The sequence below is a fragment of the Peromyscus leucopus genome, chromosome 1 (genome assembly GCF_004664715.2).
Source record: "Peromyscus leucopus breed LL Stock chromosome 1, UCI_PerLeu_2.1, whole genome shotgun sequence".
Lineage (NCBI taxonomy): Eukaryota > Metazoa > Chordata > Mammalia > Rodentia > Cricetidae > Peromyscus > Peromyscus leucopus.
The window spans coordinates 78,471,260-78,487,263 of record NC_051063.1 but is presented as its reverse complement, the minus strand read 5'-3'; positions in this window follow the sequence as shown (position 1 = coordinate 78,487,263).

The window sequence follows — 16,004 nt, the reverse complement described above, 5'->3', positions numbered from 1 at the left end:
ACTTGGAAAGAAAAAAAAAAAAAGACCATGCTGCCTCCCTAAAATAAGAGTTCCCATTGTCTGCTGTAAGCTAGATGATGTAGATGACCCTGGGACACCTCAGAGGTGTCACCTCCTCTGGGATGTGGTCCCTAAACTTAGAACCTTAGCACATCTCATAGATGTAAGTTCTAAATTTGTTGCCTTCATTTTGTTTTAGTTTGTTTTAGAGACAGGGTTTCTCTGTGTAGCCCTGGCTGTCCTGGAACTCTCTGTAGACGAGGCTGGCCTTGAAGATCCACCTGCCCCTGCTTCCTGAGTGCTGAGATTAAAGACCTGTGCCACCACCACCCAGCGTTTATCACTTTATCTGAAGGGATTTTAAATCGTCAAAACCTGCTACCTTTATAAGTAATTCTTAACTATCTATTTTTATTTTCTGTACATTGGTGTTTTGCCTGCATGTGTATCTGTGTGAGGGTGTCAGGTCCCCTGGAACTGGAGTTACAGACAGTTGTGAGCTGCCATGTGGGTACTGCGAATTGAACCTGGGTTCTCTGGAAGAGCAGCCAGTGCTCTTAACCACTGAGCCATCTCTCCAGCCCACATAGGTAATTTTTTAAGGCCAATTCCTGTCTGACCTGTAACTCACTAGACTAGTCTCTCCTCAAACACAAGAAACCCACCTTGCTTATCCTTCCAGAGTGCTGAGATCAAAGGAATGCATGTGCCACCATACCCACCTGATAATTTTATAAGTATGGATGTGAGAGGGGTGGATGGGAAGGGGGGATACAGAAAGAGAGGAGGGAGGGGAAACTGTGGCCTATATGTAAAGTAAAAGAAAAATTTTAATAAAATAAAATAAATTCAAAAAATCATGACCAAAAGCAAAAAAAAAAAAAAAAAAAAAAAAAAAAAGTAAAGTGTTTATAACACAAACTAAACAGAGACCCAAGGGTCAAGTTAAGGTATCTAATAACGTTCTCATCCTTGTCGCACACTCAGGGGAAGGCACGTGTAACACCCACTGCCTTTTCCTAACATCTGGTGTCTGTTGATGTGGTAGCGTCAGCTTCCACGAGTTCCTTGCAAGGAAGTCAGACCTTGGGGCGCAGCTTTCGATTTATCTCCCTTCTTCTTCTTCTTTTCTTCCTTGAAGTAGAAAACGTGCCCACATTTGAACCTTGGTGTTTCCTTGCTCTGGAACAACAGACAGACAACAGACAGACAGACAGACTCTGGGGCAGCCAGGCAAATGGGGTTTGAAGCCAGCTTCCACTGTGGCGCTAGCTAACGGGTACCTGCAGAGGGCTAATTTTCTCAACTATAAAACAGGTCTGTGCAGAGCTTTAAGAAGATAAAGGCCTCAGAGCAGATTCTCCACAGATGTGTCCTGTTTGTCCCCACCCCACCCCACCTCTAACAGGAGGGAACTGCACTTTGTTGAATGGGCTGGAGGTAGGAGGTACCCCCCCCCCCCCCCCCCCCCCGAATGCAGTAAAGAAAGCAGGTTAGTGCTCAGAGGAAATCTAGCTGGGATGTAGATGATGTGGGATTAGCCCGATACTGCAGATGGAGAAAGGGAGGTAAATTGCTTGCTGAAGGTCACTCACACAGCTACAGTGTTGAATCTTCCTGACTCTGGGCCTCTCCATCATGGGCTGTGCCCCCTGTGAATCCGGGCGACTCTGCAGCCTCCCACAGCCACCTACACTACTAGGTTCTACATACCCTTACACTTTTCATACTGCCCTGGCATGACTCACCGTCTGCCTCCCCACGAGGGCCTCAGTTCGCGTCTTACTCGAGGCTTTTCTTGGTTCCCACCCCTCCCCCACCTGGGGGGTGGGAGCATCTTCTCACACCTGCTGCTCCGTTTAGGACTGAGCGCAGAGGCGGTGGCAGGCGGGGCTCCTGCAGGAGGCCAGAGGTCTGGTCCCAAAGTGGCAGCAAGGGGGTAAGGGGCACACTGTCCCTGCAGTACCCTAGCTCCCCTCATCCTGGGAGACAGCAGACAGCCTCTAAAAACCTATCAGCTGAGAACCAGTACCGGCTTCATGGAAAGATCCTGTCTCAAAAAAAAAAAAAAAAAAAAATGAGCCCGGCGGTGGGGGTGCACGCCAGAGGCAGGAATCTCTGAGTTCAAGGCCAGCCTGGTCTATAGAGTGAGTTCCAGGACAGCCAGAGCTACACAGAGAAACCTTGTCTCAAAAAACAAAAGAGAGAAAAAGAAAAACAGCAAATTGTTAGGTAATCTACAAGATGCTACTTACGCAATCCGTAAAATGCCCTTATCCGCAGGTTACATTCCAAGAAGGCCAAAGGCTAATTGAAACCATGGATCCTGCCGAGACCAAACCATGCCACACTTCATCTGCAAACTGAGCCAGTTACTAAGTGATTTTCAGGAGCCCGTGTCTTAGACAGGGCAGGGCAGCATCATTACACGATTCAGAATGGCATCCATTTAAAAATTATGAGTTGTTTCTAGAATTTTCTATTTAATGTTCCCAGATCAAATTTGCCACAGGTAACTTTAAATGACAGACTATAAATGGCAGGCAAGGAGGAAGTGAGTATAAAGTGAAAACGGCTGGATCCAAACGGTCAGAATGTTACCATGTATGTGAAGAAGGGTGGGGAACAAGCACGCATGTGCATTTGCTTCTATAGTCATAGAAAAATCTATATTTTTGTCTTTTTGTTTTGTTATTGTTGTACAAAACAGGATGTATGTAGTTCAAGCTGGTCTCAAACTCACAATCATTCTGCCTCAGCACCCTGAGTATTGAGATTACAGGCATGAGTCAACATACCTGGGTGACTATAAACCATTTTTAACATTTATTTGCTTATTTACTTTATTGAGAGAGAGTGTGTATGTGCTTACACATGCCACAGCAAGAGTGTGGACATCAGAGGACAGTTTTCAGGAGCTGGGTCTCTCCTTCTACCATGTGGGAGTTGGGGCATCAAACTGAGGTCATCGGACATGGTGGCAAGCATCTTTGTCCAATGAGCCATCTCACTGGACAATTACTTGATAATTAATAATATCAACTGTGCTTGGGACAAGGACTTGGTTGTTAGGGATGAAGTGGGAAGGAATTTTTTTCCATGGACATCTGTCCCTCAGAATCCTGGGAGGCTGGTTCTAGGACCCAGAAGATACCAAAGTGTAAAGTGGCCTGGTGTTTACATGTGGTCTACAAAGTCCTCCCGGGTGCCTTAGATCTACTCTGGAATAGTCACAGCACCTCCTTGTTGTAATAAAGCTTCATGGCCAACTTAATGGGACTTAGAATCACTATGGGAACACACACACTCCAGCTGCATCTAAGAGGGTGTCTCTAGAAAGGCTTAAGAGAGCAGGGAAGGGAAGATAGATCCTGAATGTGGGTGGCAACATCCTTTGAGCTGGGGTCCCATGCTGAATAAAAGGAGAAAGTAAGCCGGGCGTTGGTGGCGCACGCCTTTAATCCCAGCACTCGGGAGGCAGAGCCAGGCGAATCTCTGTGAGTTCGAGGCCAGCCTGGGCTACCAAGTGAGCTCCAGGAAAGGCGCAAAGCTACACAGAGAAACCCTGTCTTGAAAAACCAAAAAAAAAAAAAAAAAAAAAAAAAAAAAGGAGAAAGTGAGCTGAGCCCCAGCGTGTCCTCCCTGTCTTCTTTCTGACTGTGGATGCCATGTGAGCGTGGCCTCAGACTTCCCCACCATGAAAGACTCACCCTCAAACTGTAGCCAAAACAAGCCCGCCCTTCCTGAAGTTGCTTTTGGCACATATTTTTGTCACAGCAAGGAGAGAACATAACTAATGCGTTCCTACCAGGAAAACGCCATTAAATAGAAGCCAGGCTGTAGTGTTGAGCAGATGATGCCAATGGCCAGCAAGACTGCACATGCTCAGTACAGAAGCAATTTCTTCTCCAGATAGTTTCTTCTCTTTGTTTGTGTAGACCTCGCTGGCCTGGAACTCATGACTACCAGGCTGGCCTTGAATTCACAGAGCTGCGCCTGCCTCTGCCTCCAGAGTGGTGGGATTAAAGTCATGCCTCTTCAGATATTTTTAATCCAAGGTTGGCTGCATCCATGCAGGATTCATGGCTAGAGAGCACCCTTTGACACCTTTGGAGCCACAGAAATGCACTGCTCAGTTTATAAAAACATTAAATGTTAATTGAAAATTGAAATGAAAATAAACTAGAACGAACATCCACACCCAAGGCTGCAGGCCACTGGGAGATGGTCCACATCTGTGTGAGCCAGAGGTGAAGGCCTGTGAAGAAACTACGTGTGCTCCAAATGGAAGCCACAGCAGGCAGCCTGTGGTTGCCCTCTCCTTGGCCTGAGTACTTCCTCCTTAGTTACAGAATTCTGTTTGTATTTGAGGTTGCTATGGGGCCAGATTCAGAAACACAATTCCAAGTATCTTTGCAATGATAAGTGGCCCTGACCTCAGCCGTGGCCTCCCTGAATGAAGATTCTTCATATTTCTCTGACAGGCTTCAAGCTGATGGGGAGGGTCCCCCTCCCCCCCCCCTTTCCTTCTAACGAGAACACAGACTCATACACTGGCTGTCACCTCGTCACTCTGAGGTGGAGTTAAGAACTGGAGCAATGAAGCAGAAAAGCAAAGGACTCTGGGTCCCAGACGCTGTCAAGCTGACTCTCCTCCCTGAAGTTGAGAACAACTATGCTGGAAGGTTCATCACTCATACAGGAGACGCTGCAGGTTTATAGATAGATCATGACGATTTTCTGGAATATAGTATTGAAGTATTTCATTTAACAAAATCAGCATAATAGTTTCCAACACATGAAAATACAGAGAAAAATACTTCTTTTTTTCTTTTCTTTTTTTTTTTTTTTTTTTTTTCAGAGCTGAGGACCGAAACCAGGGCCCTGTGCTTGCTAGGAAAGCACTCTGCCACTGAGCTAAATCCCCAGCCCCCCTCCCCTTTTTTTTAATTTTTAAAGACCCAGATGCTTCCCTCCGGTGCATTTTAATTTAGCTAAGAGATGTAAGCTATTATTTTGTTCCTGCTACTGTAGTGAGATCTCTTGCCTACACTAAAATTTGATTTTAAGGCTGGGGTGTGGCTCGGTAGAAGAGCAAATGCCTAGCAAACAAGAGGACCTGACTTCCACACCCAGCAGCATGAGAAAAAGTTGATAGCAAGATAATGTACTGTAGCCAGGCACAATGACCTCAGCACACCCACAATCCCAGCACTTGGGAGGCTGAGGCAGGAGGATCACAAGTTTGAAGCCAGCCTGGGCTACATAGAGACTCTGTCTCAAAAAAAAAAAAAAAATAGTAAAAGTAAAGTAAGTGTTTTTCTGTGACCATTTATGCATGCCATAACTATATGCTTATCTAACAAATAATATTAATTTTTAAATCTTTAATTCATATGGAAACTAATTTTTAAAATTAAGTTAAGTTTAAAAATTAAGAGCACCTGCTGCTCTTCCCGAGAGTAAGAGTTGGGTTCCCAGCACCCACATCAGGGGCCTCACAACTTCCTGTAACTCCAGCTCCAGAGACCCCAGCACCTCTGGCTTCTGTAGACATACATACATGTGCATATGTATATATACACATATACACACATCCCACAAACATAAACAAATTAAAAATCCATCATAAAATATAACAATCCAGATCCTCTGCAACCTATAGGGCAGGAATAAAGTGTTTGAAATCACACATTGGATAAGGAGCAGTTAATGTCCATAAAATGTAAATAACTCATAATTCAACAATAACCAAAAAATGACCCAACTTTAAAAGTAAGCGAAAGATTTGTAGACATATCTCAAAAAAAAAAAAAAAAAAAAAAAACCTACAAATGGCCAACAAAAGTGTAAGAGATGTAAGAGATGTTTAATGTTAAGGTCTCAGGAAAGGCAAATCCAGACCAAAGATTCCATCCTAAACCTATAAGGACAGCCACCACCACCACCAGAAACTGCCAGCGTATGACCCGTCAGTTCTATTTCCGGGGGTATGTGCAAAAGAATTAAAGGCAAGGCTTCCAACAGATGTGCACACTCTCCGGATCACAGCACCATCACTTACACAAGCCACACCACGTCTGACACTCGAGTGCATAAATGAAACACGCTCTAGACGCGGTGTTATTCAGCCTCTGGAAGGAAAACCTGAGCAAGGTGGCCTGTGGCGCAGGAGGCTGAAGCAGGAGGATCACTTGAGCCCACAAGTTCAAGACCAGCCTGGGCTATATACTGTCTCAAAAATAAATAAATAAAATCTTCATGCATGCTATAACATGGGACATTATGCTAAGTGAGTGAACCCAGTCACAAAATGACCAGAAATGAAAAATAAAATGTCGGGTGATGGCGGCAGTGGAGAGGGGAAGTGGGACATTGATTAAGGGGTACAGAGTTTTCATTTTGCAAGACAAAAGTATTCTGGAGACCAATCTGCCCTTCAGTGAACGTAACCAATGCTACTGAATTTACATATGGTTGAGATGGTAATTTTATGTCCTATGGGAGTTTTTTTTTTTTTTTTTTTAACTACAATTTTTAAAAACCAAGCACTTCAGTAGTCTACCACTTTCACTCTGTTTCATACGGTACCTTCCCCCACTTCCCGAGTCTGGCCTTGTCCCTCCTGTTAGAGCTGGAAGGCTGTGAAGCTGAGTGCCTGCCTTCTTTTATGATTTAGTTTTAATTAACGTATGTGAGTGTTTTACCTTCACTTACATCTACGCACATGCGTGCCTGCTAACCTCCAAAGCCAGAAGACATCAGGATCCCCTGGAACTGGAATCAAGAGGGCAGCGAGCCACCCGGTGGGTGCTGAGAATGTCATCCAGGTCCTGGTGAGAGCAGATCCAGATCACTGCTCTTAACTGCCCAGCCATTGCTCCAGCACTAGCCTGCCAGTTTTTGTTTTGTTTCAAGACAGGGTCTGTGTAGCCCTGGCTGTCCTGGAACTCGCTCTGTAGACCAGGCTGGCCTCAAACACAGAGATCCTCCTGTCTCTACCTCCCAAGTGCTGGGATTAAAGCAGTTTATTTGTTTGCAGTGGCTGTGTGGAAATTGGACACAGGGCTCTGGTATGCCAGGTAAGTGCTGTGCCACTCCAGCTGTATTTGAACAAAGGCAGCCTGAGTTCTTCGGAACTACTTACCCAGCACTATTGGCTGCGCACCAACTCTGTGGCAAACTCTGTCTGGCCCCCTGGAGTGCTCCTGGAGAGCAAGCAGTGCACAGTCCAGAGAGACAGAGTCAAGACACCAGCTGCATCACGGAGTCAGGGGCTGCGGGTGGAGCTCAGGCACCAAGCACGTCCTTGGCAGGTGCAAAGCCCCAGAACCCAGCACTGACATTGTAAAAATAAGACTAACGTTATAACGCCAACCCCGTGGTGTAACAGGACACAGCGGCACTCGGGGAGGGAAAGGATTGTATGAAGGGAGAATTTTCAGCCCAGACCCAAGTGACTGAAGGTGGCCAGAGCCTCAGAAAGAGCAGCAAGTGCAAAGGCCAGGAAGCCTAGAGACGTGTCTGAGCTGGCAGGAACTGGGAGGCAGCAAGAGTAATTTTGGGAACAAGTGGGAGGCAGATGGTGGAAACGTTCCCAGCAGCCCCATATGCATGAATCAGATAAGAAGCCATCTATTAGCTACCACGAAGAAGTTGAGGTAGGATTATGAGTTCCGAGGCCACACATCGATGTTCTGGATAGGGAGCTGGGGGGTGGGGGCCAAGTCCAGATTCTATGACAAGAAAATTATAACAACCAACTCTTCAGTCCAGGAGTAAAGCTGGCCAGTCACTAAGTCCCCAAAAGCTCCGTATTTGCCTTAGCATTCACCGTATCGGTGAGAAAAGACACCAATCAGTGCGTTCTGACTTCCTTCTCCCCATGCAGTGGGTGTGCCGAGGCCCAGAGACGGGAGTGGAAAGCAAGGCTGGAGCAGAACAAACATCTGGAGGGTGGAGGGTGAAGCCTGGGGGAAGGGCACCCCAGTGTTGATGGTTCTTGCTTATGTGAGAGAAGCCCCAGTTCCGCAGAGCTAGTGAAACCTGGGTCCCACTCACCTTGTGGGGGTCAATCCCTCTCCCTGACCCTTGAGGAGACTGGAAGTGGGACCTAGTCTGGCTCAAAGGAATAACACAGGGGACCAGAGGGAGAGGAGTAACATCGTGCCCATGACCTTGTGGCAGAGCTGGGGGTGTCTAGCAACAGCAGCCACTATTCAGTGTGACACACACACACACACACACACACACACACCCGTCCTCACTGGCTGCTTGCTCTTCTCCCATGATCCCCATGCCTGGCCATGCCTCCAGTGCATCTCTGGCTTTAAACAACCCCAGGGGGTTCCTATAGCTTCCACAGGAACTTGGAAGGCCTTGGATGGTCTCCCAGGCTACTGCAACAGTTTGAACACTATAGCCCCTGCCGTCGCTGCTGGGGTCCCAACTGGGCCACTGACTGGCCACGTGGGCGTGGATAAGTGAACCTATGCTCTGTCTGGTGCGTCTGAAACATACCCAGCCACACAAGGGCTCTGGGTTACCAACTGACTGGCGGTCACCTAAACCCCAGTCTTTCTAAGCCAGCAAGATGGCTCAGAAGGTAAAGGCACTGGCCACCAACCCTGGCAACCTGAATCTGAGCCTCACAATCTACGGTAGAAAATGTCCTTCCTACAAGTTGTCCTCTGCCCTCCACACATATACCATGTGCTTTTGAGTACAGCCAACCAATCAATGCAAATTGCTTTTAACATTTCATCCAGCCCTTCTGATGGGCAGAGCATGTGTTAGGGTGTGTGGGTCCTGGGTCCCATTTGCAGCCTGAAATCAGCCAGTCAAATGCAGTACTTCTGCATCTAGCCACAACTTACCACATCTACGGGGGCCTATACTCAACTTTCACATTATTTGTCTTTAAAGCAACCGCCTTTTGGGGGCTGGAGAGATGGCTTTTGGAGAGTACCAGGTTTGATTCCTAACACCCACGTGGCAGCTCACTCACAGATGTCTGTAACTCCAATCCGGGAAATCCAATGCCCTCTTTTGACCTCCACAGTTACTGTATACACATGATGCATTTCATACTTGCTGGCAAAAACACTTGAATAAGTAAGAATAATTTTGGGTTTTGGTTTTTTGGGTTTTGGGTTTTGGGTTTTTTTTTTGTTGTTGTTGTTTTGTTTTTGGCTTTTTGAGACAGAGTATCTCTGTATAGGCTGTCTTGGAACTTATTATGTAGACCAGGCCTTGAACTCATAGAGATCTGCCTGCCTCTGTCTCCCAAGTGCTAAGAGTGAAGGTCTGTGCCTCCATGCCCAGCAACAAAATATTTTTAAATGTTTTTTTATTTTAAAAAAAAGTTATAGCATGATCCTGTCTGAATAAATAACAAAAACATCAGCCCAGCCCAGACTTTGGCAAAGACCAATTTAATGGGATCAGAATCCTGTGAGGAGGCATCCTGGTTGTGTGGCCGTCAGAAGTCACTCAAATTTTCTGTGTTTCAATGTCCACACTTTCAAAATAGAGTTAATAAGAGTAGCTACCTCACAGGGTTAGGTTGAGCGTGGGGGACACGTCACAACACGCCACCAAAATAAGTTCACCACAGTGAGAGTGGGGAGGCCGAGGAGAAGGGGTGGGATGGAGCCCAGACCTCTCTCCTGCTCCAAGAACCTCTCTTCTGGCCCCTCCCAGGCTCCCGCTGATCACCCGCCTCCCACCCCGCAGTGTCTGATCACCCCCCACAAGCTGTCTTCTTCTACCCTCAACTGTTCCCGTCAGGCCCCTTGACTTAATTCTCTCGTGGCCAACATGAGAGGAGGTGGGTTTGATGGGCCCCATCCCCAGAGGGAAGAATGCAGATCTGCAGAGGAGGCCGGTGGCAAGACCCCTCTGTCCGCTTTGCTTGGGAGCTAAAGGATGCGGGGCTCCTGCCCCTCCCCCTCCCAGCACCCCCAAGGCATTATCTCCAGGCAGCAGCGGCAGCAGCTGAGCCTCCTGGTATCTCTCTGATCCCCCAGATTTCCGGTTCCCCAAAGACAGCTCAGGATGTGGGGAAGGAGGGGGGCATGGAGAGGAGGAGGAGACCAAGCAAAAGACAGATGTGTGTGTGTGTGTGTGTGTGTGTGTGTGTGTGTGTGTGTGTGTGTGTGTAGAGAGAGAGAGAGAGAGAGAGAGAGAGAGAGAGAGAGAGAGAGAACAAAGGAGAGCGGACACACAAGAGGGAAAATGCTTCCCAGGCAGAAGCAGACAGACAGAAAGACAGGGAGAAACAGACAAATACAAGAAAGAACAGACAATAGGTGTGGGAAATACACCCCCGCCATTCCAGTACTGGGGAGGTGGGAGCAGGAGGGTCAAAAGTGGAAGGTCGCCCAGGCATGGTGGTGGCCTTCAATCCCAGCACTAAGGACAGAACAGGCAGATCTCTATGAGTTCAAGGCCAGCGTGGCTTACAGAGAGAGTTTCAAACCAGCCAAGGCTACAGAGCGATGTCTCAAAAAAAAAAACAACAAAAAGTTCAAGGTCAGCCGGGCAGTGGTGGCAATGTGCCTTTAATCCCAGCACTTGGGAGGCAGAGGCAGGTGGATCTCTGTGAGTTCGAGGCCAGCCTGGTCTACAGAGTGAGTTCCAGGACAGGCACCAAAACTACACAGAGAAACCACATCTCGAAAAAACCAATCCCCCCCCAAAAAAAGTTCAAGGTCATCCTGGCCCTCAACTACGAGTGAAGTTAAGGACCAGCCTGTGCTTAAACAGTCTCAAAGAGAGAGAGAGAGAGAGAAAAAAAAAAAAAGAGTCAGAAAGGTGACACACACACATACAAAGGGAGGCAGAGGCGGGGACATCAAGAACGAGACAAAACCGAAAGCAGTCTGTGGGAGAGGGAGAGAGGAGGGCTTGGGGTGTGGGGTGCTGCAGGGACCCAGAAAACAGAGAAAATTAGTAAGCTTGCGAGTCTGGTGGGAGAAGGTGAGAAGTGCTTAGCACCTACCAGGTATACGAGGAGGAGGGGCGGCCCAGAGGCTCAGCAGGAGGGCAAGAACCCTGCCACCTTCTCCCTCGAGGGAGCACTAGGGACCCCTCAGCACCCCCCACCCTGGGCCCGGGGTACTGATGCTCTAAGTACCCACCCACTGCGCTCACGGGCCTGTGGAAGTCTAGGTCAGTGAGAAGTCCTGTGGGGGAAGCACAATGGGGGGGGGGGGGTGGGGGGATGGGGGGGGTCCTGGGAGCCACTCCCGGGGACAAGCCAATGAGTGTGGTGGGTGGCAAAGGGCAGATTCAAAGCAAAGACCGGCCCCGAACTATTCCTGGAGGGAGAACCACATCCTGACTAAGCCCCGCTGTCCTCTCTGGGCCTCACTTTTCTCTTGCTGAACAGAGCACAGAGAAGCCATCCCAGGATGAACAGAATACACACACACAGGGCGTGCATGGCATGTGGCAGGTGCCTGAAGCTGGGGCCCTGGCAGCTGCTGATGCTCCCCCAGCATCCTGTCTTTGTGAGTCAAGACGCTTTCATTTACAAACAGCAGACACCCAGCTGAAGCCCGAGGGTGCAGTCCAATAGTAGTAATTGCATGCCCCCCCCCACCTCCCCTCAGGGTGTATCCAGGTCTCAGTGGAGTTCTCAGGAACCTGCCTCCCTCACCTCCCCAGGGGGTCCGCTCCTCAACGCTCCCGGCCTGTGTCCCCCTGAGTGGCCTCGGGGAGAAAGAGTGTCTTCCGATGTGTCAGGGAGAACTAGCTGACTGTAGTTAGTGACTCCTCTGCTTTGCCGTGTTTTTTCCTTCACCGACATCTAATGGTCACACAGCTCCTCTTCCTCCCCCTCCCCGCCAACTGTGATTCTGTTAATTACCATGGAGATAGTTGTGTGGCCTTAAGAAAACCATTTAAACTCCTGGGCCTGGGTCCTTGTCTACAGAATGGGGCTCCTGTGAGTGCGGTTGTGAGAGGCACACACATCTCAGCCGTACAGCACCTGCTTTTCTTCAGATGCCTTCTGATTCCCAGTCCCTTTGAGTTCAGGGTACAATATATAACATGGGCGAGCCTAGGCTAGTGCCTGGGCTAGGCAGCACAAGGGAGTTCTATCAGCTAGTGACTGGTTCAGGGGCGCCATGTGTCCTGATAAAGCTCAATAAGGATAATTTTAAGTGTTTTTGCTGGTGAGGCGGAGACCTAGTTCATGGGATCCTAGGATGTGGTCCCTAGAGCAGCCAGACCCATCACATGATCACACAGGGAGAAGCTGAGAGCTAGGGAGACTGTTGAACGGGTAAATTGCTTGTGCTAAGCGCGAGGGTCTAAGTTGAGATCCCAGCACATATGTGAAAATCCAGATGTGCTGGCAAACAAGTAGCTCTGGAAGGCAATGATCAACCAGGTTCTCCTAGAGCCTCCCAGACACAGCCAACCAGTCACTGTGGCCGCTGGGCTGTGTGGCCATTTCTGTTAGCCCACAGCCTCCTCACGCTCTCCCTCCACTAGGCCATCTGCCTCCCCTAGCCAGCCTCCACAACAGCTAATGCAGAGATAGTTCTAAAACAGAAACTTGGCCAAGCCATCCTGGGCTCCACAGCCTCCAGGGACCAGCCATGGTCTCAGGATGAAGGTGTCGGGCTGCTCAGCCCCTCCGTCCACCCTCCTGTGTATTGTGGAATAATCTTTTTGTACACTGTGAAGATATGTCATTCAGATTGGCTTAATAATGAGCTGAATGGCCAATAGCTAGGCAGGCTTTCTAGGTACAGAGGACGCTGGGAAGAAGAGAGCTAGTTAGAAACAAGCCCAAGCTCTCTGCCGGGCTTTCATAAATCATAAGTCATCTCTGTGTAGTGATTTGGCAGCGGCTGGCAGGACAGAGAAAGACTAGCTACATGGGTCTGTGCTTTCTCCTGTATCCTAACTAGATTTTCTTCAGCTCTTCATGTCACCTCAGGGCTTTGGTATATGTTGCCCCCAAAGCCTGGAGTACCTTGGGTAATTCATCCAAGTGTCACAAACCAACCAATGACACCCTCTCCCATGGCTGCTTGTGCCACACACACGTGCCCACCCTTCCTTCCTGGGCCTTGATCTTGTTTTTGTTTTGTGTTTATTTTGTTTGTTTGTTTTTCAGACAGGGTCTTGCTATGTAGTCCTGGCTGACCTGGGTGGGACTTGCTATGTAGACCAGGCTGGCCTTGAACACACAGGCTCTGCCTGCCTCTGCCTCCCAAGTGCTGGAGTTAGACACACACCACCATGCCCTGGCCCTTGATCTTAATTATTATGAAATCACTCAGATCTGAAAACACTTGAAGAACAATTATCGAACATTTGGGGAGCCCTCCCCGATCACACTGTTTTGGGGGAGGCAGTGCTGGGGGCTGAACTCAGACCTTCCCACATGCACAAGGGCTCTGCCACCGACTACCCCAGGCCCAAACTGCACAGTTCACTGAGGCCTTCGCTCAACTCCCATCTCAGTTCTCTCCCTCCACCCAAGGTAACACAGCCCCAAATTTGGTATTCTTTTTTTTTTTTTTTTTTTTTTTTTTGATTTCTCTGTGTAGCTTTGCGCCTTTCCTGGATCTCGCCCTGCAGACCAGGCTGGCTTGGAACTCACAAAGATCCGCCTGCCTCTGCCTCCCCAGTGCTGGGATTAAAGGCGTGCGCCACCACCGCCCAGCAAATTTAGTATTCTTTACCTGCCTTGATACACCACATATGGGTGTCCCTGAGCAACATGTACAGAGAACACCCCTAATCCAAACATCTGAAACCCAACATATTCCAAAATATAAAACATTCTGAGTGCTGACATGATGTCCTGAGCAGAAAATCCTCTTCTGATGTCATGCTTTCAGTCTGCTTTCAGACTGTGTAGAAGGTGTATATGAAATGTAAGAATTCTATGTTTACATTTGGATCCCATTCTCAAGATAGCCAAACATTCCAAATTAAAATAATAATAATAATAATAATAATAATAATAATAAATCCAAGCAGAGGCAGATGGACTCGATGAGTTCAAGGACAGAGTTCCAGGGCAGCCGGGGCTAAACAATGAGACCTATCTAAACAAAGGAATCCAAATCAGCATGGAGCTCCTTGCAAGGGACCCACACACATTTCACATCTTTAATTGCCTTCACATGGCTCCCTTTGCTGCCTCCATGCATGCATGTATGCATGCATGCATGCTCTGCCAGCTGTGTCTCTCCTGCTGACGGGCCTGACTCATTCTGCTGCTGGCATGCCACCAGGGACAGCATGCCACCAGTGGCACCGTCATCCCACCAGTGGCACCGTCCCACCAGGGACAGCATCCTGCCCATCCACTAGCACTGGCTCCCTCTGTGGCATCCTGCTGTGACCATTGCAACACTACCCTGGGCAGCTTCTGCCTGTCCATCCACTGAGTTGGTAAAGGTCCCACTCAGGGAATCTGCTAAACAAAAGGGCCTGTCTTCAGCTTTACCATTTGTTGCTAGATTTTTTTTGACAAGGTTGTTCTTTCTGCCAATTTGCCTTTGTCAGTAAACTGCTATTGGTACCTCTGCCTATTCCTCCTACCCCTGACACCCAAATAAAAAGATCTAAGCCCATTAACTTACACCAAGGCTTCCCACGCCCTCCCCCTTCAATCTGCTGCAGCTGGATAATCTGAACGGCTTCCCTGTCTCCAGCTGTTGGCACTTCGCAAAATAACCAGAATACAGAGGCTACCAAGAAGCATCGTAGTGACTCCGGAGGCCCAGATCTGATCGTAGATTGACCTTTCTAACTGTGCATCTTTGAGCAAGTTATCTCACCTCTCTGAAATCTGTTCCCTTACCTACAACTGTCAACAGGGAAGCCACGGTGATTATGGGAGGAGTACCTGGAACTCGGATGATGTCAGCAGCCAGAGAGAACTACGAGCTCTGTGTATTCATCAGAGCAGCATTGGTTATACAACGGACACTCCAAGTCAGCTCTGACACACCGTGATTTACTGGCCCACATGACCCAGAGGTTGTAGAGGTCACTTCGCTCATTTGTGATTAGATTCAGGAAAATGGTCATGCCTCAACCACCCTTCTCCTTTCCATGGCTTCATTCACAGGCAGGCCATGCAAATGGGGTCTCCAGAACTACCTCCTTCTGGCCGGGTAACAGCTGGGATCAAAAGGGGTCTCCTGAAAAATCCCAGGCCCATCCCACTGCCCAGCAGGCCCCAGGCCCAACCTGAACCATTGTGCAAGGCAGGAGAGGACCAGCTCACATCCCAGGATGGAGGGCTGCGCTGGCGCCTCTAAACCCACAAAGAATGGAACTGGGACAAGAGTCGGTTCTGAAGGAGACCCAGAGAAAACTCCCGGAACCCAGGCGATGGAGCCAGGTCAGACAAATAAGCAGACTCACCAGGCCATTCCCACGTCCAGACCTAATAAGCCAGCAGTAAGACCCACAGACGTCACCACACAGCGGCACTGAAGCTTGCTGCCTACACCTGAACTTCAGGCGCCTTCGCCTCTTTGGTGGCCGGTAGGATATCTTCCCACTATGTGTATTAGGCTGGCTCTAAACTCCTGGGCTCCAGAAATCCTCCCATCCCACCTTTGGAACAGCCAAGAGTACCAGCATACGCCATCATGTCTGATTTGCTCAGACCACTTCAGTTATTTCACTGAGAACCACACAAAAGACAAGACCCAAGATACCTCCTGAGGTCCTCAAGGCCAGCCCTTTGCAAGTAGAAGGAACCAGGGTCACCAAGGCAGGGTCTTGCTGCTGGCACACACTCCCCACCCAGAGGTGCCCTGCACCCTGATCTGCCACTGTCACAATGAACAGCTACATGTCCATGAACTATCTGTGGGGAGATACATTCTGAACCCCAAAAGGGCCAGGCTGGATCAAAGGCCTCACTTAGAAAATGGCTAAGTCCAAGTCACGGTCTTCTGTCATTTACAGCCTTTAAACCAAGACAGTTAAGAGGGCGGTGGAGCCCCTGTGGAGGA